Here is a 26,190-nt window from a genome sequence, read left to right as displayed (position 1 = left end):
CTGACATATTTACCATGAGAAGGGAGGGCAGGAGGAGAAGGGAACAAGAACATCTACTCCAAAGCAAACTGCCAGATTCATGGCAAAGAGTGTTTGGCTGGTGTACGCCATCTATCAGAAAGCTGCCTCCCGCACCAGGTCAGCATTCCATTTCATCTTCTTGGGATGGGGAGAGAAAATGTAGCTCAGGACTTTACATAGATAATTTGAAAAATGTTTTTAGAAAAAGTGGATAATGCATAGCCAACTATAATAAATTTCTTAGTAATGGCAAGATTTTCAAAGTGTTCTTCAAATACATATAACTTATGTGTCCTACATACTAGCTTCTAGATTGCGACTGTAATACTTTGCTAGGTAATCACGGAATTGATTTAGGAAAATGGAGTTGAATTTTTCCACAAGTTACTTTACACTCTTGGAAATGATTTTGCAAGGACAGATAACAGAATCTGGACACCTGGCGTCCACAAAACAGGATTGAGAACACAGTCTTTGGGGCACAATGTTAGCTACAGAAAATCTAGATATGACAAATGACCTGTTTCTGCCTTCCTGTACTTAGCATTATGAGCAAAAAGCAGCAAAAGCTGAAGTTCCTGCCCACATTGAGGTAACAATCTAGGCAGGCAAATAAACCATATTTCTCTCTCTCTCTCTCTTTTTTTTTGAGATAAGGTTTCACTCTGTCCCCCAGGCTTGGGTGCAGTGGCACAATCACAGCCCACTGCAGTCTCCACCTTCTGGGCTCAAGTGATCCTCCCACCTCAGCCTCCCTAGTAGCTAGGATTATAGGCACGTGCCACCATACTTGGCTATTTTTTAAAAATTTTTAGTAGCGACAAAGTCTCACTATGTTGCCCAGGCTGGTTTTGAACTCCTGGGCTCAAGCAATCCTCCTGCCTCGACCTCCCAAAGTGCTGAGATTACAGGTGAGAGCCACTGCATCCAGCTTTAAAGCATGTTTCAAAACAAGTAGTAAACAAGGGTATCTGTGAAAGGCTAAAATTTGTAGCTACAACAAATCAAAACTAAGAAAGTACAAAAATAAGGAATGGCTGTGCACAGCAGACAATAAATGTAAATGCATCAGGAAAATAGGACATAAAAGAGGTGTTCTAGAGAGAAAAGCCTTGTACTGAGCTTGAAGCTGAGATGGGGTACCTGGATAAAAGTGGGGTGCAGTGGAAGGGCAGGAAGTGTCATATCTGAAAGGATAGAATACTGTGGCGAAATACGTGAGTTATTAGAAGCATGCTATGTCACTTATACTCAGACACTGGTGACCTGGTGACCCTGCGCAAATCATTTACGCTATTTGGTCTTCAGTTTCTTCATCTATAAAATGGGAATAGCCAGGCACAGTGAAGCGCTGAGGTGGGAGGATCACTCAAGCCCAGGAACTCAAGACCAGCCTGGGTAACATATTGAGATGCCATCTTTATTTTTAAAAAATGAGAACAAACAAACCCATCAGCCATCTCACCAGAAGATGCCATCAATAGCACCCTGTATGGGAATCCTCTGATCAGAATTGACATTCCCATTATTTCTGGGAATGCTAGGCTCCACGAGAAGGTCATGGTCATATTCACTGCTCCCCCTCCACTGCCTATCAGAATGCACAACACATAACAAGGGTTCAATGAATATGGGTTAAATGAAGCCAGAAAAAGGCACTCTACACACAAGGGCAATGGTTTATTTTCATACTGCCATCATTGTCTGATACAATCTTACTCATGCAAGTATAGTTTACCTATTCCTTCCTCAGATGAAACTGATGCCAACAAACTCCTCACAACATGTTTCTTCATATGTAAAAAGCAGAGAAGAAATAATCAATAATAACAGTGATAACACTGCTGAGCACCCGTGGCTGGACTCTGCTCAGTGTTTGCATTATTGCTGCTCATGAGAGTGAAGATAAGTGTTTGTAATCTCTTCTCTACAGCTAATGCCTTCCCTTAACTCCCTCTTATTTTCCATTTATTTTACAATCCCTCTCAATCTGGCTCCTGCCCCACCCCACTACGCTCTACTGATAATGTTACTATGTCTCTTCTAAACACTAAATCTAATGGCTATTAGCCATCAGTTTGCCTGAGGTCCCATAACACAGTTCTCCCCTCACATTTTTTTCTGACTAAACTGAGCTGATGCAATGACTTCTAAAACCTGACTGATATTCAGATGATCCAAGTCCTTTATCTACCCTTATTACAGAGGAAATTTCAAAATACGCCCAGATTTTTTCTCTGGCCACCTCAAATTTCATATGTGTAAAACTGAGTTTATAATCCCACCTTCTCCTTTTCCCAAACTTTTTCCAAATTTCCTTGCTCCCTCATAGAAAAAAAAAATCAGTGTGATTTTGTCACCCTAATACTTCAAATCCACTGAGATATCAAGTTTTATCCGTATCACCCAAGAAGTTTCTCCCAAATTGGGTTTCCTCTCTCGGGTCCACTGTCATGGCCTTCGTTTAGAAACTAATTGCTCACTGCTTTTCGAAAGCTGGAGAATAAGTTTGTTGCTTCAGGATGTTTGTACAGCAGCTCACAGACAGCTCCTTTCTATTCCCACTTCCAGGAATAAAAACCTCAAAGAGCAAAATGTTTCCCAGTATTTTAAAAATACAATCATGTGTTGCTGACCGGGCGCGGTGGCTCACACCTGTAATCCCAGCACTTTGGGAGGTCAAGACGGGTGGATCACCTGAGGTCAGGAGTTCAAGACCAGCCTGGCCAACATGGTGAAACCTCGTCTGTACTAAGAATACAACAATTAGCTGGGTGTGGTTGTGCACGCCTGCAATCCTAGCTACTAGGGAGGCTGAGGTAGGAGAATCACTTGAACCCAGGAGGCAGAGGTTGCAGTGAGCTGAGATGGTGCCATTGCACTCCAGCCTGGGAGGCAGAGCAAGACTCTGTCTCCAAAAAAAATACAATCGTGTGTTGCTTAATGATGGAGATACGTTCTGTGAAATGTGTCACTAGGTGATTCTGTCCTTACATGAACATCGTGGAGTGCACTTGCGCAAACCTAGATGGCACAGCCTACTACACTCCCAGGATATATGGTAGAGCCTATTGCTCTTCAGCCACAAACCTGTGTAGCATGTAACTGTCCTGAATACTGTAGGGAATTATAACACAATGGTAAGGATTTGTGTATCTAAACAAAGAAATAGTACAGTTAAAAATACAGCATAAACAATTAAAATGGTATACCTGTAGAGGGCGCATACAATAAATGGAGCTTGCAGGACCGGAAGTTGCTCTGGGTGAGTCAGTGAGTGAGAGTGAGTGAATGTGAAGGCCTAGGATATTACTGTATACTACTATAGACTTTATAAATACTATATGCTTAGGCTACACTACATTTGTGTTTAAACATTTTTCTTTCTTCAATAATAAATTAACCTTAGCTTACTGTAACTTTTTTTTTTTTTTTTTTTTTTTTTGAGACAGAGTCTCGCTCTGTCACCCAGGCTGGAGTGCAGTGGCGCAATCTCAGCTCACTCTAAGTTCCACCTCCTGGGTTCACACCATTCTCCTGCCTCAGCCTCCCGAGTAGCTGGGACTACAGGTGCCCGCCACCACACCTGGCTAATTTTTTTGTATTTTTAGTAGAGATGGGGTTTCATCCTGTTGGACAGGATGGTCTCGATCTCCTGACCTCGTGATCGGCCCACATTGGCCTCCCAAAGTGCTGGGATTACAGGCATGAGCCACCGCACCCGGCCAGCTTACTGTAACTTTTTTAGTCTATAAACTTTCTAATTTTTCAACTTTGACTCTTGTATTAACACTTAGCTTAAAATACAAACACATTGTACAGTTGTACAAAAATATTTTCCTTCTTTGTAGCCTATTCTTTTTTATATATTTTAAATTTTTAACATTTTAAACGTTTTTGTTAAAAACTGAGACACAAACATTGGCCTAGGCCCACACAGGGTCAGGATCATCAATGTCATTGTCTTCCACCTCCACATCTTATCCCACTGGAAGGTAGTCAGGAGCAATAACACGCACAGAGCTGTCAACTGATACAACAATGCCTTCTTCTGAAATACCTCCTGGAGGACCTGCCTGAGACCGTTTCCAGTTAAAAAAAAAAAAAAAAATGTTAACAAACAGGAGTACACCCTAACATAGCAATAAAAAGTATACAATAAATACATAAAGCAGCAACATAGTCATTTCCTGTCATTATCAAGTATTATGCCCTGCATGTCAGGGTATGGGCCATGCTTTTGTAAGACTGGTAGTGCAGTAGGTTTGTTTACACCTGTATCACCACAAACACATGAGTAATGCATTGCACCACCACATGACAACTATAATATCACTAGGCGATTAGAGTTTTTCAGCCCACTACGATCTTACAGGACTGATATCATACATGTGCTCTGTCATTGACCCAAACGTTGTTATGTGGGGTATGACTGTAAGTATATATGTGAGGCAAATCTCCTCAGCTTAAAACAGGAAATGCAATATAAGCAATAATAAAAAAAAGTACATTTTTATAGCTTACATAAATCTATTCTTAGATCATTGGGGCAGAGAATAATTGTTGACCAAATCTATTTCATTTTCTTGGGAACATTGTTAGGCTGCATTTCCCAGCCTTCTGGGTAGTTATATGCCAGAGTTCCAGCCAATGGCATGTGAGCAGAAGTGATGTGCGCCACCACCAGGCCTAGCCAGTAAGAACTTTTCCATGCCCAACCCACCATGCTTTTTACCCATCCACAGATTGGCTTGCTGAAGGTAGTAAGCACCTTGGAAGCAACACATTGAAGGACACAAAGCCAAAGATGGAAGGAGCCTAAGTTCCTGAATCACCACTTTGAGAAAAGCCACTTTCCAATCAAGAAAACTCATCTCAAACTTTATCTGAGCAAGAAATAAACGTCTATTTTATAAACTCACTGATATTTTGAGTTTTATATGTCACAACAGCTAGAATTACCTTGATCAACACATAATTATGAATTAGAATTGTTATTATCACTATATTATGTCATTCATTTGGGGGATCAAATGTCTCAAGGATACTGTAGAAAGTTTCTAGAGTAACTCCAGAGGATATCAACAGTAATATTTTACTAATAACAAAATTATTAATATAACCAAATAATATTGTCACCTTGGTGCATTTCTTTATATTTTCATCAGGAGTTGCATCATGTCTTCCCAACTATCTACATTATTGTGTGTCATATATATTAACAAGCATCAAGTCTTGTAAAGGTTTGTTCTACCATGATTAAATTTAATATCATGTTAAATCTAGGAACAGTGAAAAGCACAATGGTGGCAGATGGGAACGTGAAAAGCTTTCTAGTTCATCTTAATACTTTTGAATCAGCAGGTCTTAAACTCTTGGAAATTTTACAAAGCAGAAACTCCGCCATCCCATATGGAAAGCTAATTGCTTTCCTTTTTAACGTATTTATTCTTAGACCAGTCTGTGCATCATCTGGAGCAGACTGATGATTAGCTGACAAAATTGTTTTATCTTGCCTAGTGGCACCAACAGACAGCAGAGAGCCTTTGAAAGATGACTTTAACTGCCACTGCACACCAGAAACGGATGTGTGCTTGCAAAGACAGCTGTCTTTTTCCCCATTCTTTTCCCCCATTTTAATGGTCAGATATGATTAAGAGAATTTCTTCAATGTTCTTGATAAATAATGTTTCTCTGGTCTACATAGCAAAAATATGAGCTGTAGAGATGGTAGGACCAGGGAGGTTAAAAAAATTGTAACCAGACTGAAACAGAGCTGATTCCCTTATGAGCTTCTTAAGAGCTAAAATGGTGGAAGTTTCACCCTAGAGAATTACCAGAAACTTCCAAATACACTCCTGTGATATTTTTCTATCCACTTATTGTCTTCATTTTAAGCAAGCACACTGAATTCTAACAGACTGTTAGGGAAAAGTAGGTATGCTGAAACCTCCTCCAAGAAACAACTATTTTAGACTCTTTGATACAGTGAGCGTTTAAAATAAATGAAAATACACTTCGCTGAAATCTGGTGGATGAGAGAAACAAAAGCCAAAATCACTTCCTATTTTGCCTTCAACTGCCTTGGCTTATAATCCAATTGTAGAGTCTCACAGTTTTGTTCTATATGAGGAAATATTTATCCTCTGGCTAGAAAAAGAGCTCAACTACCCTTCCAATATTTATTCTAAAACAGAAATTGTTTTACTAGGTACAGAGTTACCAGTGAACAGTGGTTGAAAAAAGGGATGGGAGCTTCAGCCCTGCTGTAGAAACTCCTTAAACTGGCTAACCAGGCAAGTCTCTTGTCTTTGCAAAATGTCAGGTTATCTTTCAAATTCACGAACATAACGCATGACCTCAATTAGCTCAGCTCCCAGCTGCAGGTTATCTATTCATCAAATGTCACAGTTAACCTAAGCAGCTGCTTCCATAACCCAAAGCTCCCTACCCTATATTTTTTTCAGTACTTTGTAATCTCATATTGTAATTCTATACCAAAGAAGAAAAAAAAAAAAAAAAAACCTTGTAGAACCAACCCTTAATTGTACTGATTTTATGGTTAGAAGAAACAGCACAGGAGATAAAGGAACAAGAAGGGAAGAAGTCATGATGATAAAAATTTACTCTAGTGAAACAAATGGAAAAATATTTAAGCATGACAAAGAAATCACAAAATTGTTCCTTTAGTTAGGGTCAGCAGTCATTTCCCTCGGTGATGAATGTTGAGGCTTCCAGGCAAATGTTCTCAGCTCTGTCTCAGGCACAGACCGTCCATCTCCTCTAAAGATGGATGTGGCCCTGCCAGGCTGGATGACATTTCACAGTCCCTTCAAGCCTCATGATGCCATGGTTCTGTGAACAGCGAGCTACAGTTCAAAGTTGAATGACCACGAAAAAGTCATCTGATGAGAAATCGGAATGCCACAAATAATATTGAAATGAAAAGGAAAGCTTGATCTTGAAAAAGTTCCAATAACCCTCAAAGCCCAACAATTTCCCTGGATGTTGGTCCAACTTTAACATCTGCCAAAGAGCAATTTAACTTCAGTTTGGCAAAACACTTGTGCATTTAACTCAGGAGCAAGAATGCAAGCTTACTGGGAATAATTTAACCCACAAGAAAGCAAATTAGCAACCTAAGTTTAATTGTGGGGACTGTAATTAACAATAGAAATAATCTTTTTAAAAATTTTTTTAATTTTTAATACTTTTTTTAGAGACAAGGTCCTGCCATGTTGCAAAGGCTGGTCTTGAACTCCAGGCCTTAAGTGATTCTCCTGCCTCAGCCTCCCAAAGTGCTGGGATTACAGGCATGAGCCACAAAACCCGGGCTTGGAAATGCTCTTTATGCATTTATCAACATGGCTGCAGCTATCCATAACAACCCAGGAAAACTGCATGAAATATTTTAATTGGCTTTCTGACCGATTACCATTTTTACTTCTTATCATGAGTACATTCCCAGTGGCATCTAAATCATTGCTTCCTTTCTGTATTCAAAACTAATCACTCCTTCTGTGGGTTTAAATCATCATGAGAATCTGGCCATAAAGTAAAAGGAGAAACCTGAATTTATGGATTATAATGTTCATTGACTCTACTCCTCCTTCAAGCAAATAAAATTTATAGATGCAATAAGAAACGAAAATATCTATGATGCAAATGTAATTTTCTTCCTAGGGAAAACTCAGAATTCATTTTTAGGTCATTTTTTTGTAGCCAACTCATGCCCCCCCCCCACACAGACATACAAAATTATTCTACTGTCTAGCTTGACCACGGAAAGCATTAGCCATGCATCAGACCAAGCTGCATAGAGATTTTTTAGTGGCCTCTTTGCCACCTTAGGCTCCACGAGTCTTTAAGGGGCCAGGAATCCCAAAACACCACTAGAATTCCATGTAATTTCCTCAAGCTCCTGCATGGATGTTGGGCCTAGCACATAGCATCTCAGTGTCTCAGTCTGTTTGGGTTGTCATAACAAAGTACTATAGACTGACTGGCTTAAACAACAGAAATTTATTTCTCACAGTTCTGGAGGCTGGAAGTTCAAGATCAGGGAGCTGACTGGTCTGGTTCCTCAGTGAGGGCCCACTTCTGGGCTTGCAAAGGGCCACCTTCTCAGTAAGTCCTCGGTGAATCCATGGCAGAGAGAAAAAGAGCTCTGGTCTCTCTTCCTCCTCTTGTAAGAGCACTAATCCCATCTTGGGGGCCCCACCCTCATGACATCATCTAAAGCTAATTACCTCTCAAAGGACACACCTCCAAAGAGCATCACACCAAGCTTAGGGTTTCAGTATATATATTCTTGGTGGACACACACATTTCATCCATAACACCCAGAAATGAGCATGAATAGCCCATGTGCTTGCCATCCACCCCTTACTCCTACTCCTAGTGGTGGGCTGGTTTCTCTGTGTTGGCTATCTGTCCCTTCCAACAATGAAGTCCCTGTCCTAAACTGCCCAGGACCCAAAGCCCTCCCTTCTACCTGCTGGTCCTCCTCCTCTGACTGCAGCCCAATCCTCAATTGGGAGCAGACATCACTCACAGGCACATGTCTAACTTGCTAGCTCACAGCTTTGAGTTTAATGGTAGGCTCCTCATCATTGAGCTCTATGCAAGCATCAGGGCTAGATGAAGTCTGAACATGTCTGGATGCACAAGCACCATGCCCCACGCCTGTCCTGCAGCGCCTCCTGAGTGAGCATCTCGAGTTCTGTCAACGTTTAGTTTTCATCACCTGTCTGCTTCGGGAGGCAGGAAGTATTCCTGAACCCAGCATCTCCTCTGGCCTTGTCTTCCCTGAAGCTGACCACATGCCTCATGTCCAAGCCTCAGGTGAAAAATCGTGGTGAAATACACATAACATAAAATATACCATTTTAACTGTTTCTAAGTGTACAATTTAGTGTCATTAAGAACATTCACACTGTTGCGTAACCATCACTCCCACCCAGAACTCATTTTGTCATGCAAAACTGGAACTCTGCATGCATTGAACAATAAATCTCCATTTCCCCCTTTCTTCAAAGAAACAGTTTTGGTGTAAAAGTTGCTGCATAAAATAAGCCTGGGTCAACCCAGAGGCTTTAAAGAACACAGATATCTGTTAAGGTGCTTGGTCAACATGATCTCTTTTAAAGGATAAAAAAGGCCACCATGGATAATCTTTTCTAGCAACTGAGGATAAGAGATGAATCGGTTCCACATGACAGACTTAATTACTATCATCCACATCATTCCGCCTAAGCTCTTCCTATTTCACTCTCGCTTGCCTCTCAAACGATAAAATATGTGGTGCATGTGACGCTTGCTCTTGGTACACCATGATCCTGCTATATTTCTCATCCATGGCTTATTTACACATCTTAACTACTTTAAGGGGAAACAAATACAACAGGAAGAGCAATAACATTTTTCAACTCTGTCACCTGCCAGATTTAATTGTGTAAACAAGGTAATAGAAATTTAAGTCACATATATGCGAATAGTCAAGCATCTGGTTATTTTGGAGAGAACCACTATCCCTTCATGTGTGTTAACTCTGACTCCAATAGCTCTAGAAAACCAGATGTCCTAAGTACTCTGTTTTTACTCTGTGCCAGAGAAAATTAGGCCGCTAAGTCATAACTGTGTAAGAAGATTATAAAGTTAGAGAAGGTCTCTGCACTGTTGCTCACTTAAGTATCCTAATCCTACCATAAGAGGTAAGTCAATGACAGTCACAGGAATACTACAAGGGAATCTGAGAAGCCACCTGTTCTGCTCACCCACAAGCTAAAGTGACATCATCCAGCATCACCAGCCACAGGAAAGGGGGCACAACGGTAGTGGAAGTCGGGGGCAGTGGTTCACGGAATGATGAAAGTGATAAAACTACATGTTCTAATTAGTGCTGCATTGTGACTGATAAAGTTTTACTGGGCACCCATTTACTGTGTATAATGAACTCTGGGCAATTATAGTACCTATTTTTACAGCATATTTTTGTTTTCTTTTACACTTTTCACCAAGACTCCAGAAACCACTGGGTAGGATAGGAAGAAGGACACAGAATAGCATCAACAGGAAATTCGGACACTACCAAGGATAAAATATTGGAAGGAAGCTATTCATTCCTATTGGAAATCAAAGGAGAAAACGAGCTTAGACAAGGCTACAGGCAAGGCTGCCAACGTAGGGGACGCTCCTTGTGAAGTCTAATGGACCACACTGTAATATGGGAGGGGCCTTCATTCACACCTCTGTGTGGTCTCTGTCCCTGCTCAATGCTCATAAATGGAAGGTGTGTCTTTAGAAATCTGTCGTCTAAAGCTGGGGCTTAAAGCCACTGACAGATTTCTGAGACCTTTATCCACAAGACACACAGGTTTAAGTACAACCACATAGGAGCAAATGAAATTCTCCTCTTTATCCAAGACAAGCCCTGGAAGACTCCCCTGGCATAAAGCCTAGGAGGCTGTAGAGTGTTGGAGGTCACATGGGTAGGCACCATCACCACCCTCTTGGGCATTTTTGTCCATTTTTCCCAATTAGATTTGTGATGTGGGAAGGCCAAATGGAAAACCACAGGGGAAAAGCTACAGGAAGAAAAACAAAAAGAAAAAAAAAGCCAAAGAGACAAAAGGCAGACTTTCACAGGAAAATGTGGCCATTTAAAATGAGACCAAGAGATACAGAGATGGAATTTTTCGGATTTAAAATCACCCTCGGAATCCTGCCAGCTTGACATGGTGCCTCTCTCGTTCCCATGTCAAAGTTTCTGTGGCAGATGGCAAGGAGCACAATGACCCAAAAATGTCAACCCTGTTTTCTTATAATAAAGAGAAGCTATTGAAAATACACAAAACAGTAGAGGGGAAAAAAAGCAAAAAGGAACTGTCTGAGAGCCCGTATTCTGCAGGAATGGGGCAATACATTCTGGTCCCCTGAAGTTCTGATTCTTTCATAAAACATAGCTTATGCTCAACAATGCTCAATAGAGGGTTTTCAAGTAAAATTTTCTTAAAATTGTTCAGTTGGTTTGTTTTGGGGGAAGATGTTCCATGCACATTGCAAAAACCACACAAGTATTAAATATATAGTGAAAAGTAGGTGTCTCTGTCTCACCCTTGAAAGAATTCTCCTCTCAGGACAGCCATTCCTGCCAGGCTTTTGTACAATCCTGGGAACTCATTTAATCTTAGGATAGAGAAATAGACATGTTTGTGCTGGCTCCCTTTTTATGCAAATACAGCAATCTAAACATATTGTTTCGCACCTTATTTTTTCCACTTAATATATTGAGGATATTGTTCTGTAGTTATTCATCTATTTATTCATTCATTCAATAAATATTTATCGAATACCCACTATGAGCAACGCATTGACCCAGACATTTGGCACAGCAGTGAACAAACTAATGTCTTTGTTCTGGAGAAGCTAATGCTTAGTAGAGGGGATCACAGGACAAATCAGGGTCCAATAAATATGTACTATGTCCGATGGTAATATGTATTATTCTAAAAACTTAAAGCAGGGTATGGGGAGGGGGAAGCTTGCTTTATGTGAGGACGTTTCAGTAGTGGCCTCAAGACAAGATCATGCAGCTATCAGAGGGGAATCGCCCAGACAGAAGGAAGAGCACATGCAGAGGTCCTGAGACCAGCGTGTGATTGTCACTACTGAGGAGCAGGAGGTCACCATGACTGCCATGGAGTAAGTAAGGGAGACTGACAGAAAATGAGGTCAGAGAATGAGGAGGAAGGCAGATTACATACGCTCTTGTAGCCTCTGGTCCAACATTTGGCTTTTACTCTGAGTAAGATGGAAAGCTGCTAGTAAGTCAAGAGTGGAGGAGGGATCTACAAGATATACCTTTCAGAAGACTGATCATTCTGACGGCTATGCTAAGAAGCTGCAGGCAGCAAGGCTGGAAACAAGGAGACCCATCAGGACACAGTTACCATAGTGTAGGCAGAAGGTGATGCTGGCATGGACCAGCGTCGGTAGAAATGGTGGATGGCGGTCAGTTTCTGGATACCTCATGAATGTTGGGCTGCCAGGAATTGCTGATGGACTGCATGTCAGGAGTGGAAGAGAAGAGCCGAGAAGACTTTGCTTTCTAGCCTGAGCTACTGAAAAGAGAGAGTTGTTATTTACTGAAATGGGAAAAGCAAGCCTGGGACAGGAGAGGTGATCAAGACATTGTTTTAGACAAGGTGGGTTTGATATGCCTAGCAGAGTTCCAAGTGGAAATGCCAAGGAGGCTATAGATATATGAGTCAGGAAGCAATGAAGATGCTGGGGAGGGGTATACCTATGTAGGAGCTGTCATCATATAGATGGTGTTCTGAGACATGAATTCATTGTCATATGTTATCTATGGTCTATTCAGACTTCCCTTGTTTTATTTCATTTATTTATTTATTTATTTTTTGAGATGGAGTCTCACTCTGTCGCCCAGGCTGGAGTGTAGTGGTGCAATCTCAGCTCACTGCAAGCTCCGCCTCCTGGCTTCACGTCATTCTCCTGCCTCAGCCTCCCAAGTAGCTGGGACTACAGGCACCCGCCACCACACCCAGCTAATTTTTTGTATGTTTAGTAGAGACGGGGTTTCACCATTTTAGCCAGGATGGTCTTGATCTCCTGACCTCATGATCTGCCCACCTTGGCCTTCCAATTTAATTTTACTTATTAAAGTTCAGGGTACATGTGAAGATGTGCAGGTTTGTTACATAGGTAAACATTTACCATGGTGGTTTGCAGCATCTATCAACCCATCACCTAAGTATTAAGCCTGTATGCATTAGCTATTTTTCCTGATGCTCTCCCCTCCTCACTCCCCAGCCCTTGTTTTTTTTTTAAACAGCTGCACAGTAAGATGTTCATATTAAATTGAAATGAAGATAACTGCTTTGACAAAAAGTCTGAACACACAGTACAGGCTCTGACTTATAAAAATTAGTAGAGAAAGAAAAAACTCCATTCACAAGTGCAATGAGCTGCACACAGTGGATCCTCAAAAAAATGTCCGACAGCTTTCAAAACCCATTAGAGTATCCAATAGGCTTCCCTATCAGAAAAGTATTCTTGTGTCTTACCCAAATCCCCAATGCAATTGAAACCACACCCCCTCTTTCTGTTCACAGTAGTAATGGAAACTTGTTGGTCACCAGCTTCTGCTATAACAATCCTTCAGACACTCAAACGCATATTAAATCATTCTATGCTTCTCCATTTCCAAAGTAAAATAATCCCATTTACTTTAACATTTCTTTCATAGGTCTTATTTTTCATCCTCTAATCATCTAAATGGCATTCATTCCACTTGGAAAGGCAATCACATCATTCTTTTTGCCCTGTTAAAAAATCCATTCAGAATTGCAATTTTCATCTCCTTGCCTCCAGAGTCCACATGTCTGTCATAAATGTTTAACTGGTAGGGTCATTTTATATCAAGATCTCCGTGAGCAACTGTTTTAATATGTAATTGTTCTTAGAATTCACCTTTTAAAAAAAATTTTATCTTTACAACAAAACTATGTTAATTATTAAAGACAATAGCTGAAATCCACAGACCCAGACAGCTTTTTATCCAAAGGACACAGACAAAAAAGTACAACTGAAGACAATCAGCCTATACATATAAGCTAATTATAAAGAGATTTGATGTTTATCGAGCTAAGTTTTTAGAATACACTCACCTTAAGGGGTTAAGGATTTGGATACAAGCTCATGTGCCATTTGCTGTAAGTTCTAGTTGGCAATGTGTCTTGTCACTGCCTTAGTGTGTAACTTATGAAAAACAAAAATCTTACAGTTGAGACCATCAAGAGGTTGCACCACGTTCTACCCACTACCACGTAAGCATATATTCCTATTACATTTAATATTTATTCTAAGACATTTTCTAAAAGTTAGTCTAGAAATTTAAAAGAACAAAAAGAAGCCTCTCGGAATTATGGATTTGTATTATGAGGCTAAACCATTAGACAACGTATGGTTAGACAAAGCAAGGGAGAATGGGGTATCAGGGCACCAAACCAGGAGTCCTGAAAGTTGAACCCCTTTGTCAGAGGTTTATACGTGATCTCTTTTAGTCACTTCACCTTCTGGGACCTAAGTATCCTCAGGAAGGGGAGGTACAAGATGATCTGTAAGATCTCTACTGTTTCAAAATTCTGTGCTTAAAGAGAACACAATTAGTTGGCACTGGAGGGATACCAGTGATGGCACAAATCACACACATTTAAATCGAAAGTAACTGAGGTGGATCGGTATTATATTGGCATGTCCCACACATGCCTCTCTTTAGGACCTACAAAGTGACCAGCAGACTTTATGACAATGGCACCGACCTCCTGCCAAAGAAGTGATGCCCTGCGGTTCACTCATTCTCATCCTTTACCCTCCTAGCTCTGGTCTGTAAGAATTTAGTTTACAGGCTGGGCATGGTGGCTCACACCTGTAATCCCAGCACTTTGGGAAGCCAAGATGGGCGGATCACCTGAGGTCAGGAGTTCAAGACCAGCCTGGCCAACATGGAAAAACCCTGTCTCTACTAAAAATACAAAAATTAGCCAGGTGTGGTGGTGTGCGCCTGTAATCCCAGCTACTAGGGTGGCTGAGGTAGGAGAATCACTTGAATCTGGGGGGCAGAGTTGCAGATTCAGCCACTGTACTCCAGCCTGGGCAACACAGCAAGTTTTCGTCTCAAAAAAAAAATTTAGTTTACAAACAGCTAAGTAAGTACTTACTATGTGTCAGCTTCATCAATATCCTAAGTGTTTCATAAATATTAACTCATTTAATTCTCATGTCACCCTTTGAACTAGCTATGATTATAAACAAACTGAGGCATAGAGAAGTTAAGAAACAGGCCCAAGATCACATCAAAGTGCTTGGCAGAGCCAAGTGCATGCTGTCACTGCTGTGCTACTGTATAAGATCCGGAGTTGTTAAGCAACAAATGATGCTATCGTAGAGGAGTAATACCTCTTCCTTTCATTTTAAAAATTTGCACTTATTTCTACCCTTCCCATTTTTTACCTTTATGGGAGTCTAAGTTATCATTTATTCCATTGGTTGCAAAACAGTGAAGAGGGTTGCAAGAGTTTTGGGGCATTCATAGATAGCCTTGATTATAGTGCCTGATACTAACAAGTAACTTTTTAAAAGTCCCTAAACTCTCCTCTGGATGCACAAGGTATATGAGGTCCACTGGGGGTAATCTGTAGTCAGGGATGGCGTGACAGCATGTATGGTTGTTTGCACATTAGAAAAAAATTTTTTTTTGAGATGGAGTCTCTCTCTGTTGCCCAGGCTGGAGTGCAGCGGCGCAATCTTGGCTCACTGCAACCTCTGCCTCCCGGGTTCAAGCAATTCTCCTGCCTCAGTCTCCCAAATAGCTGGGACTACAGGCCTGAGCTGCCATGTCTGGCTAATTTTTTTTCTTTTTTCTTTTTTTTTTGTTTTGAGATGGTGTTTCACTCTTGTCACCCAGGTTGGAGTGTAATGGTGCAATCTTGGCTCACTGCAACCTCTGCCTCCTGGGTTCAAGCAACTCTCCTACCTCAGCCTCCTGAGTACTCAGATTACCGGCACGCATCATCACGCCCAGCTAATTTTTGTATTTTTAGTAGAGACGGGGTTTCTCCATGTTGGCCAGGTTGGTCTCGAACTCCTGACCTCGTCCCTCCCAAAGTGTTGGGATTACAGGCGTGAGCCACCGCACCCGGCCTTTTGGAATTTTTAACCATTTGCAGAAGTAGTATTTTGGAACAGGTTTAGAAGGGGAGTCAGGGTGCTGTCCTAGGTTTCTGCAATTTTCCTGTATCCTCCTTTAATTGATAATTAGTGTCCTACTTTCAGAGTTTAACCAACAATCCCTGTTTAGGAGTCAAAACCTATGCTTTATTCAAAGCCTAGTTTACAGCCAGCTGCCCCTTCCCCAGCTTGTCACTCTTATCACCCTGTTAATTTCTTTCATTGCACTTATCTCAATATGTATATTTCTGTTTTCTTTACATGCTTATTGTTTAGTTCTCTCATGTTTGTTTACATGTTTATTTTTAGTTCCTTGATTGCCACTGTATCTCCACCACCTGGCATAGCACTTAAGACCTACCAGGGACTTGACAAAATTAAGGTACCTCACTCACTGCTTAACAAATAGATCAAAATGTAGAATGGCTCAAAGACAAGCAAAGTTTGTTTCTTGTTCACGTAGAGTCCAAGTCAATTGCATGTGGGGAAGGAGCTGGGGAAGGGGGCTTTGTTCAACAAGGTCATTTGGAGACCGAGGCTGATGGTTGTCTTTGCCATCTTCAACTCATGGCTTCCAAGTAACCTTGGCCATTCAGGGTTTCCCATTCATCCAGCAGAATGGGAAAAAGGCATGGAGGCACGTTCATAGGAAGTTTTTATGGGTAGGCCTGGAAGGAGCCCACATCACTTCTGCCTACATGTAGTTGGCCTGATCTCTGGCACTAGCGGGAAAATGAAGATTAGCCGTGTGTCCAGGAAAAAGAGAAGAGCATAGAATCTGGTGAGCAGCTAGCAGTCCATAAATATCTACTGGAGAATAAATGTGAGGGAAGCCAGAGAGGAAGAAAGGAAGGCGTTTACCATCAAGTTGAGAGATGATGACTTTCTGCAGAAATGGCTGCTCTATCTGGCCATCCAATTTTCCGTGAAGCACACTACGGACTGCAGGTATAAACGAATGCATTTGTCTTGTCTTCCTCTGGATTGAAAACTCCACGAACTCGGGAGCTTTTTGTTAAACTCCAGTTTCCCAGAATAAGGGTCACACCTGCAATAAGTGCTAAATAAATGTGTGAGAAGGAAATGAAACAAAACAAAACTCTCCTGATCCACAAGTATTAAGAGAAAGAGAAACAGGGACAGTATAAGCCACAAGCAGTGGAAAGTTCTCCACTGGCCAAGGTTCAGTTTGGGAAACTCCAAATTACAGTTAGGTACTAAATACCTCCTGGGTGCTGAGCCCAGTGTTGGGTGTTCTTGTATATATTGCAATCCTTTAAATATCACCATACATAATAATTGGAAACACTTAACACATAGAATAGGGGATAAATGGAGCTCCTGTCCTAAGATATTGGCAGGCAGAAGGAGTTACAGGATATAGCTTAATCTGAGCTAAACTAGACAATTACTTGAAACATTCCTTAATAAAAGGAATTTTAGTTTTTTTCAGATAGATATTTCTATTCATCCATTTTTAGGCAGTAGCATGATTTCGAGTCACCCCGGTGGAAGGGAATAAGGTTTGGTTTCGCCAAGCATGTAGGAGCTTGAAAGTTGGTTGCTGGTCACAGGAATTAATTGGGACCAGCCGACAATGTTGTTCTGAGTTGTGGGGTTGGAATGACCCCTTAGAATGCTGGGTGGTGCAGGCTACACCCCACCTAAGTGTAGTTCCTAAATCATCAGTGCTTGATGCAGAATAATTAAAGACTGAGCATGATTCACATGAGTCTGACTGTATTGAAAACTGATAGGGTATAGATTATAATCCATTTATCAACATCTAATGCAGTTAACCAATTATGAGGGCCAAGCGGACCATATGAAGAGCAAAATTGTATAGAGTATCCTTGCCCTGCAAAGGGCCCAGCCCCAAAATCACAGAGATTTTAGCTAAAAGGGATCTGAGATACAAGACACCTGCTACCTTGAGAGACTCATCCACAGACTTCTCTTCCTCCTCTTCCAGCCTTCTTAACTCACAGACGAAACACAATCCACATGCTGAGCACAGAACACTATGTTTTTTCTGAAACCACTCATTGCTCCCTCTCCCTCACTCCGCCTCCTCCTACTGCTCTGTCCATTACTTTCCTTCACACTTCTAAAATCAGGTCATTCACCCCCTTGACACTGTATGGGTGAAATACAAAGAGAACTGGATTGGGCGATTGCTTAAATTTGTATGTACAAAGATGCCCATTCAGCATTATTATAAATAGTAATTTGGAAGGAAAAGTGGAAAAGCATCCATGTCCATTATAATGATGAGTTACATTTATGTGAGTTGTATTTATTGGTGTGGAACAATAGCTATAATCAATTAAGTTGAAAAAATCAGGACTAGGCAGAATGTATAATATTCACTGTTTGTTTCAACAAATATGTAATGTGCCATGCACGGTGCTAGCCATCAAGAGTATAATAGGATACTAGTATAAACAATAACAATTTAAAATAGTAGTAAGTGCTATGAAGCAAAATGCAGGATACTATGAGTATATAATTGATGAAAGATTTAACCTACTGCCATTAGTAAAAATGTCGTGTATGGTATGTGTTTAGTAGGTGTGTGTGGTGTTTGTGTGTGTGTGTGTGTGTATGAAAAAGGCTAGATTATAAATATCTCTCTATAAAACCAACAGTTATTAGCCCTAAATTATTTCACTTTTCTTTTCACCATGTTATGAATCTTCCGAAATTACCATGTGTTTCTTTAGTAGTCAGAAAGAAACTTAAAAAAAAATTAATTTGGCTTACTAAGCTTGTCTTAGTTTCCTCAGTTATAAGTCAGATTTAGAGTTATCAGCCCTTTTTCATCTTCCCTTAAGATGAAATAAGAATTTATATTTCCTGACTTTAGAGTGCATAAGGATATATATCACTTTTGCACATTTTAAAGTAACAGTAATAGAAAGCTTTGGGGAAAAGGAGTCAGAGAGACACCCCTCTTCCCGAGGAACATAGTGGGCCATCCTAGGCAGGGGAGCCACCGAGCCCACCTTCTGCCAGAGCCCAAGAGGTCTCACCATTGTACTTGGCAACTCTTCAAAATGGATCCTCTGCCAAAGTTGAAGCATCAGTTACATCTCAATGTGGAAGACCCAGAAAGGCTATTACGTTATTTCTGATTAAACTTATTCCTTACAAAGATAAACAGAAAGTTAACTGACATATTTTTAATCTTTGCTATTCATAATTTATCTCTGCTATTTGCAGCTGTTTCCAGTACATTTAGTAGCTCAGCTGTAAGCTTCTGTATAAAGCAAAGAGCGAAGCATTCTCTCTGCCACCTCTCGCTGACAACTTAAGAGCACCTCTCATGGGAGCACAGAACTCTTCCCCACAAAGGGCACAAAGTGTCTAGGGCATGGACTCAGTTGCCCAGTGATTTAAAAAATACCTTGGCCGATGCCCATCATGAGACATTCCAAAGGCATGTCCAAAGACATTCTAAAGTACCAGAGTTCCTTAAAAAATGCTTGTATGTTTTTTTGTAAACTTCACATACTCATTGTCATGAAAAACTCTATTTAAATAAGAATAAAAAGAACTGAGAAGTTCTAAAACATCTCTCAAATTCCACCACTGCTAGTAGTGTGGTGAGCATGTGCCTCAAGATTTCCATCTACGTGCAGCATCCAGGTATCACGTCCACTTTATCCATGGCGGCACTGTTACATAAATGGGATTATTCGCTTCTTTTTTAAAACAAAAAATAAAGAAGGGTATTTAAAGCTTAAAAATAAGCAGATCTTGATTAGGAATTCTAAATCAGGATCATGAGACTCCACATGATGGCTTGGGGAACCAGTGATGTTTTATTCTTTGAGCGGGGTGCTAATTACAAGATTGTGTTCATTTTGCAAAAATGTGAGCTGTACATCTATGATTTGTGCACTTTTTCAGTTTTTATGTTATCTTAAAGTTTTTTAACTTAAAAACCCGATTAAGTAAATCGACACTCCATACAAAGAAGAGACGCAGGGAAAGGAAACACTTATAATCCTAAACTAGTAAAGTCAATTTGTATGCAGTATTTAATTTTCAGTATCTTAAGAAATTAATCTGTTATTTGTTCATGAACTTTCACACAAATTTGAGAGGCAGTTCTTCTACGTCCTAGATTGGATAAACGGGTATTCCTTATCCATCAGTGATTTTAAACTTAAGTCGTAAACACAGTTCTGCAAGGAATCTCCGTGCCGAATCAACAAAAATTGGGCAAGTCCTAGGTGTAGCAACACTGCAATATAGCCCGCCCTTGCTATGACAGAACATGTAAGCTAACAAGCTATACTTTCTATGAACTTATTAAATCAGCCAAAGTGTCCACCAGAAATATTAAATCCTATGGACAAGGCTGAAGTTAGTTAAAAAGTGAGATTTAAGTATATACAGATGTGATTCCCCCCTTTTCCCTATCAGGTATTTTATCTATCTCTTAAGACACTTTTATATATTAAATATATTTTATATTTTGTTTTTACTATTGAAAACAAAATAAGCACAGTGGTAAAATAAAAGAGGAAATTAATCAAGCACTTTTGCAACACAAGCTATAAATCCAAATATGGCAAATTTCAGAATGCAAACAACAAATTTCTCCAAATAGATATGCTCTCCTTATATCTATGTGTAATACAGGGAGGGCCACATCAAGGAAGGTGAACTGGTTGGTGGGTCTTAGGGAGTCTGGGCACTTCATAGAGCCAGTAAGCAGATGCCCAGAGCTGAGTCCTTAGGTGTCCAGGATGTGAACTGGGAAGATTATCCACCTACTCCTTGGATGGCTAAATCCAAGGAGTAAGACGGGAAGTTAGAGATGAAGTACAAAGGCAAAAAGTAATGAATGAGGAGCGTTGAAACAAGTAAATGGAAAGGAAGGAAGAGTGAACGTAAACTGTATCATAGCTTAACCTGAAGCACCTAAGAAAGTTTTGCTATTATTCTTGAGTCCACATTTATAGGAGGGCATTTAAAGTTGCAGTCAAGGCTATCAACATGAACCACACCACTTCTTCTGTAATCCTATGAGCATCTCTCCAGAGACTTCCTCCATCTCAAACCTATTTAATTTCTAGGCAATGCAGCTAATTAGCTTATTTATCCTAGGACTTCCATTTATTGCATTGATTTTACCATCAACATCAGACTTAATCGGCCACCACATCAATGGTATTTTCTCTAGCATCCCATGTATGGCGGCTTCTGTGTCTTCTCACCTAATGGGACCTGTGCAGCATCCATCATGAATCATCAGTATCCAGGAGGCTGAACAATAGGATAAAAATTTGAACAGAACTCATATTTGCTAATTTTAAGCTTTGCACTTCCTGTAGCCCATCAAGAGTAATTCCTTCCTATAAGACCACAGCAAAATGAATGAGATTACTCATCTTCATTATATTGTTGGTATGTGTAATTCATAATTTCTAATGCTCTTGACACCATCTTCAAGGAGAAACTCAAAGCCAACCAACACATTCAATTTCCCAAAAACTTGTCACCACAATACTTCTTTTTCCAACAAATAGCATCTTAGATCCACCCTATTAATAAAATCACTCATACCTTTATTCTATGTGCTTTAGTTTTCAAGGACCGGAGAAGAGGGAGATATTTTGTATGCACTCATTCTCCTCCACATATTTCTATTCATTTGATCAATGTGGTTACAGGTTATCAATGATCAAGAAAATGGCACTGTAGCCATTAGTAATTTCTAACTATATCTAATTTGTCCTCACTCATTACCTTCAAACTTCTGAAACCTGTGGACATAGGAATATAGGTGCATGTAACCTCCTCTGATCCTCTAGATCCATCTTCTCAGGAACATAATCAAAAGCCTACTTTATACAAATAATATATATATTATATATTTATATGTAAAATATAAATTTTTAATTATACTATACATAATATAAATATTTATATTATATTATATAATTATATATGTAATTATAAATATTTTATTATGTTATAATAATTATATATAATTATTATATTATTTAATAAAATAATATATATATTATTTGTATAAAGTAGGCTATATACATAATATATATTTCTCCTAGGACACACTACATTGTCACTCACTTCTAAACACCTCATTGGACTTTGGGAACAGGCCATAGGACTCATCTCATACAGTTATTGATATGTGATATATATTAAAGAGATGAGACCTATAGCCTGTTACTCAAAGTCCAATAGATAATATAAATCACATATAGCTATGTGTTATATGTTCTACTATATAGACCCTCAGATTTTCTCTTAAGTTATGCCTTTATTCATTCAACACCATATAAAACCTACCATGTGAAAGGCACTGCTGTGGTGTGAATATTTGTTTCTCCCGCCTCCCAAACTCATTTGTTGAACCCTAATCCCCAGTGTGATAGTATTAGAAGGTAGGGCATGTGGAAGGTGATGAGGTCTTGAAGGCTCTGCCATCACTAATCAGATTAGTGCCCTTATAAAAGAGACACCAGAGAGCTATCGAGCTCATTCTACCGTGTGAACACACAGCGAGAAGGCATCATCTACTAAGCAGAGAGTTGGCCCTCACCAGACACCAAATCTGCTAAAACCCTGATCTTGGATTTCCCAGTCTCTATAAGGAATTAATTTCTGTTGTTTGGTTGTTTGCTTTTTGAGACAGAGTCTTGCTCTGTCCTCCAGGCTGGAGTGCAGTGGTACAATCTCAGTTCACTGCAACCTCTGCCTCCTGGGTTCAAGTGATTCTCCTGCCTCAGCCTCCCGAGTAGCTGTGATTACAGGTGCCCACCACCACACTGAGCTAATTTTTGTATTTTTAGTAGAGACGGGGTTTCACCATGTTGGCCAGGCTGGTCTCAAACTCCTGACCTCAGGCCATCCGCCCGCCTTGGCCTCCCAAAGTGCTGAGATTACAGGCATGAGCCACCGCGCCTGGCAAATTTCTGTTGCTTTTCTGTTATCCAGTCTGATGTATTTTGTTAGAGCAGCCTGAACAGACTAAGACAGGTGGCATGCCAGGTAATGTAAGAATTACAGTGAGGGAGTTTTATTCACTTTTTTTTTTTTTCAAGCTGCTTGCTTCAAATGCCAGGGTCATTTGCTTTACTCTTCCACATTTCACCTCCAATCAGTGGCCAGGGCAGGTGGATTTTCTTTCACATCATCTCCTGCTTTATTTTCCATTTTCTCTCTACCATTCTAATTTAAATCCATATCATCTTTTACCTAGATAATTTTTAAAGCTTCCTTCTAATTTTTCTCCTTGTCATGGTCTCCTAATTAAACATTCTATTTTACACAAATATATTAATGTAATCTTCACAATGACCCAATGGAGGTAACAATCATTATTCCCATTTTCCAGAGAAGAAAGCTAAGAATTAAAAAGGTTTTAAAATTACTGTCCAAAATCACACAATGAGTGTAACACAGAAATTTAACTCCCTCCCTGACTTCACCACTATGCAATCTATGCATATAACAAAATTATACTTATACCTCATACATTTATACCAATACAAATTAATAAAATAATAAAAATAAATAAAATAAAATTAAGAAAAATAAAGAACCTGGATGTGGTGACTCATGCCTGTAATCCCAGCACTTTGGGAGGCTGAGACAGGCAGATCACTTGAGGCCAGGAGTTCGAGGCCAATCTGACCAACATGGTAAAACCCTGTCTCTACTGAAAAATACAAAAATTAGCTGGGTGTGGTGGTGCACGCCTGTAGTCCCGGCTACTCAGGAGGCTGAGACATGAGAATCACTTGAACCTTAGACGTGGAGGTTGCAGTGAGCTGACATCGCGCCACTGCACTTCAGCCTGGGTGGCCTGAGTGACGGAATGAGATTCTATCTAAAAAGAAAAAAGAAATTTAACTCCCTGTCTGAGCAACTTTATATCCTCTTTCCACACATTAGACCATCTCCCAGTTAGACACAGCTGTTTAAGGGAAATTGGTCAGAGTAGGAACATAAGGTGTTCGTGAGCAAATGACAAAGCAACTAAAACAGGTGACATTGGGAAGGAAGAACAGGAAAAGAGAAACGTCAAAGGTGAGTTGAAATTTCAAGGCTGGGGCACTGAAAGTTTCTGTAACTTGTTGTCAGGCACCCGTCTAGCGCCTGCTCTCTTCCTCTCTACTTTGAAAGGCTGTATGAGGAGGTGGTTTCAGGAGTGAGGGCCCTAGAGCCAGTAGCCATTTATTCCCACCCTGGCATTACCCCTCACTAGCTGTGTGCCTTTCCTCAATGCAACAGGGGTAGTCATTTTAAAATATGTATTTAAAAGCAAGAATGGGGATTACTAAAGGGTTGAAAACACTCAGCACATAGCACATTATGTCGTCGCTATTTGTAAAATATTGAGAACTTCTACACATTTTCCTCACTTTGAAATAACTTAAAAGTCGTCTGCAATTTGTAATATGAACTTAATTATTTGCATTTCCTTTAAATTTGTAAATAAAATTTAAAAAGTAATCAGAGGCCAGAGCCCAAGCTGGGCTGGCTTATTTGGTATAACATCTAGCAAGTTCTGACACGCTCCTGACTCTAATGAGGTCAAGGAGAGTGTTTTAAACAGTGAGTGTCTTTGATCCTGGGTAAGATAACTGATCACATTTGCAATGATGAGAAACATGATTGGTTTCCTTTTCATCATGGAAAGGATTTAATGAAAATCCAATCTATAGATTCACTCCTCTTCCAGTCAGTGGTCTCTTACTCACTAAAATGAAAGGTGAAATATGGTTGCCTAGGCAAAAGCTAGGTGGTCCCTGTTAAATTATTGCCATTTTAGTGTCTGTCATTAAGAAGAGCTCACTTAGACCAAAGCTTTTATTTTAATGTAAAACCGGGTACTTTTTCCCCAACCTTTTAAACAGTACTTAATGAAAATAACCAGAGGATGGCCTGAATGTAAACAGCTTGCAGTCACTCTTAGTTCCCATCGCACCCTTCCACAACTCCAAAGGAAAGTTCACTCTCTTCGGAGGCCTGTACACTTTCATCAGATTGTACTTCAATGATCTCAGCCCGACCTGCTCCTCATTTCTCCCTGAATACTGTAAGAGAATATCACTATGCGTATGTTTATGCCCGTGCTCAAAGTATGCTGGCGCGAGAGGGACTCTGCATTTCAGCCCGGTCCTTTATAATCCTTAAAGGAATGTTCTCAGGCTAATGAAGGGAAGAAAGGAATGATTCTGCCTCAAGCATTCAGGCAAAACTTTCCGAAGCACTCAGAGTCCCATTTAATCCTCATGCTAGATATGTGCATTATTTATTTATTTATTTATTTATTTTTACCCATCCTAAGGAGAAACAGTTTATTTTGACTTCTCAACAGTTAAGAACTGCTCAAATGGATGAGATGATAAAAGGTACCAGGTGTCACCTAAAGAGGGAAAAATCTGACCTTTGTCTTGGCAGTGTTTTCTCTGGTCTGTGTCCCTATGAATGATCTAGGGATGGTGCGTGAAGGCAGGGAATGAGATGAATGATTCTCATAGATCTGGTTTCCAATTTCCCTCTTTCTGAGTTGTTGGAAAGGCAAACTCACTTCTAAAAATTCCCAACCCTCCCTTCATCACCAGTCTCTTCATTCATCTGGATTATAAACAGAAAAATCATTTCCCACACATCAGCTGTGCAGTCAAATAAGTATATTTCAGGCATTCTCTCTCAACAGTAATAGGCTTTATCTTCTTCTCAATGATATGTAATCCTATTTATTATCAATGTCCTTTGTCCATTAATCCTTTCGAGAAAATGTTTAGTGGCCCCACTGTTGCAAGCCAGTTCTTCCCCCCATCTCCCGTGTTTTCCTCCTTGTATCATGGGTGATTGGGAGGAGACACTTGGAAAAGACATCTAGAGAGCAGAGGCCAAGAGATAAACATGTTGTCACTTCCACAGTGAATTCTAAAACCTCATCTAAAGACCTCACGTTTACGTTAAGGATCATCTCATCCTGGAAGTTTGCTTTACTGGATTGAATCAAACTTCCTCCAATGTCAGATCGTTCTTTCTTTGAAAACTTGGGCTCCTGTTGTTACTGCCTATGATAGTTTCAAAAGAAAAAGAAAATCACGTGAAAGTTTGCTCTAGTAATGCTTAATGCCTCCAGTAAACAGTGAAGCTCACAGAACGGTGACAATTCAAAGCAAGCTGCTTAAGGATGAATGGATTTTTACCGCCACACAAACATATCGAGAAAACACACAACTATTTCTTTGAAGAATCTCATGGAAATTACAGTTACTTTCAGAGGAAAGAGCACACTTCAGAGAATGCATTAATCGGGGTTTACATCTGAGGTCACCGTAGGACTGTCCTTCCCTGGCAGAGCCCAGCAAAGTCCTTATAAATTACAAAGCACCATTACCTCTGACATGAAAG

The 26,190-nt window shown here is 40.1% G+C and overlaps 1 protein-coding gene across 3 annotated transcripts in view; it reads right to left on the bottom strand.

The window, feature by feature from the left end:
• Nucleotides 1-26,190, bottom strand: part of PLD5 (phospholipase D family member 5) — a 446,454-nt gene that overhangs the window by 339,206 nt on the left and 81,058 nt on the right. The gene's annotated exons all lie outside the window — the stretch shown is intronic.

The sequence above is a fragment of the Pan paniscus genome, chromosome 1 (assembly GCF_029289425.2).
Source record: "Pan paniscus chromosome 1, NHGRI_mPanPan1-v2.0_pri, whole genome shotgun sequence".
Taxonomy (NCBI): Eukaryota; Metazoa; Chordata; class Mammalia; order Primates; family Hominidae; genus Pan; species Pan paniscus.
Note: the sequence above shows the minus strand (reverse complement) of the source record. Positions and strands in the feature narration are given on the sequence as shown.